General features: G+C 48.7%; 1 pseudogene; it reads right to left on the bottom strand.

The window, feature by feature from the left end:
- Positions 438-1,778, bottom strand: LOC482334 (aldose reductase pseudogene; annotated as a pseudogene).

Below are 2,155 nucleotides of genomic sequence, written 5' to 3'. Positions count from 1 at the left end.
ATAGAGAAGATGGAAAGCCAGTGAATACCAACATATAAATGAACACACTGGTGGGTCCATCTTGCCAAACATTGGAAACTACCAAAACAAATTCAGAACAGAGAAGAGGAATGGAGTGGGAACAAAGGAGGTATTTCTCATAGGAGGTGAGGGGAGAGGGTCAGATATTAGTTTCCAAAACCAGAGACATTATATTTGAGTTGAACAGCCGTTAAAAGTCCTGACACTGCCGGGTATGGGTAGGGCCACTGCACAGTGACCCCGATAGGACCGTGATGTATTTGTTTGTTGTTAGCAGCAGAGTATGTTCAACATAGAACTTCAATTTAGCACTTGGCTCCATGCTTCCTTGAGATAATATCAATTTATAAGTAGATTAGCATCTAATAGGCTCTTCTATGACCTCTGGCCTCGCAGAAATTTCTTCATCCTATTTCTTTTTTTTTTTTTTTTTTTTCAAGTTCACAAAATAACTCTTTATTATTTCAGGCAAGAAGTCTGGATGAAAGGGTTACCGTTCCCGGTAGCCAAAATCCAGGTGTTAGTGGCACTATTTCAACTTTATAGATTCAACTTAGTCAGAAAAGGGTGCCAGGGTCCTACATTCCCCAGCTGGACAAGAAGAAGGGCAAAACTGGAAGAGACTCTAACCTGCTGATACTGCTCTTGAGACCCAACACCTCACGGGCCCGTCAGCAGGTCACGGACCCACCACCGAGGGGCAGAGGCCACTCTACGCTACATACGGGAGGAGGGACGCGGGGCACCTGGGCGGACAGGCACCGACAGCTTCAGAACTCCTCAGTGAATGGATAGTCCTTGTGGGAGGCACAGCTCACCAAGGCACAGACCCTCCAGTTCCGGTTGTAGCTGAGTAAGGTGGTCATGTCCACACTACTCAGCTCAAAGTCAAAGACCTGAAAGTTCTCAGCAATGCGTTCGGGTGTCACGGACTTGGGAATCACGACCAAATTCCTCTGCATGGGGAACCGGATCAGAACCTGGGCTGTAGTTTTATTGTGCTTGGCTGCGATCGCTTTGATCCGGGGATCCTCCAACAGGGAAGGGTCCTCAGGCTTGGCCCAGGGCCTGTCGGGGGAGCCAAGGGGACTATAGGCGGTCACCACGATGCCTTTGGCTTGGCAGTACTGGATTAACTTCTCCTGAGTGAGGTACGGGTGGCACTCGATCTGGTTAACAGCAGGCTTATATTTTAAGCCAGGTTTGTTTAAGATCTTCTCAATTTGGAGATGGTTGAAGTTGGAGACTCCGATGGCTTTCACCAGCCCTTCATCCACCAGCTGTTCCATGGCCTCCCACGTGTCCACAAAACTGGTATCACTGGGAATCACATTGCCTTCCCCATCCAGTGGGAAATATTCCTTCCCGGCCTTGAAGCCTGTGGGCCAGTGAATAAGGTAGAGGTCCAGGTAGTCGAGCTTCAGGTCGCTGAGCGTCTTCTGGCAGGCCCCCTTCACCATGCTCTTCTCGTGGTATGTACACCACAGCTTGCTGACGACGAAGAGGTCCTCACGCTTCACCACCTGCTCCTTGAGCTTCTCCTGGATGGCCAAGCCCACCTCATTCTCATTCTGGTACACGTGAGCGCAGTCGATGTGGCGGTACCCAAGGTCGATCGCGACCTTCACAGCATCGGTCACTTTGCTGGGAGGGGACTTCCAGGTGCCCAGCCCCAAGACGGGCATCTTGGCGCCGTTGCAGAGCACGAGGTGGCTGGCCATGGCCGTAGAGCTCCGCGGACCGCGCCCGAGGACCACCTTCATCCTATTTCTTAAATTGCTGGATATTGCCTTACCTCTCATTTTAGTTTACATTCATCTTTCCTCCTCCTTAATTTTATATCATTCACAGTCTCATGGAACAGCAGCTTGTTGTTCAAAGATCTTGGGCCTCAGACTCTCATCAAGACACCTAACCATGAACTGAGTCCATATTTTCAACTTTTGCATAAAGATCAGCTCTTCCTTTTGGGAACTCAGAGCCAGCTTGGAGAAAAACCATCAATGGTAGGTTTTTTTTTTTTTTTCCCTCAATTCTGGCCCAAGAAATTAGCTTGATTAAAAGTTGAGAAGCATCCTAGATGAAGAGAAAGCCTACATTCCTGAAATTAACAAGCTCTTGGTAAAAGAGCATT

This window comes from Canis lupus, chromosome 14, assembly GCF_011100685.1.
Source record: "Canis lupus familiaris isolate Mischka breed German Shepherd chromosome 14, alternate assembly UU_Cfam_GSD_1.0, whole genome shotgun sequence".
Classification (NCBI taxonomy): Eukaryota; Metazoa; Chordata; class Mammalia; order Carnivora; family Canidae; genus Canis; species Canis lupus.
The sequence above is the reverse complement of the archived record's forward strand: the minus strand, read 5'-3'. Positions and strand labels throughout refer to the sequence as shown.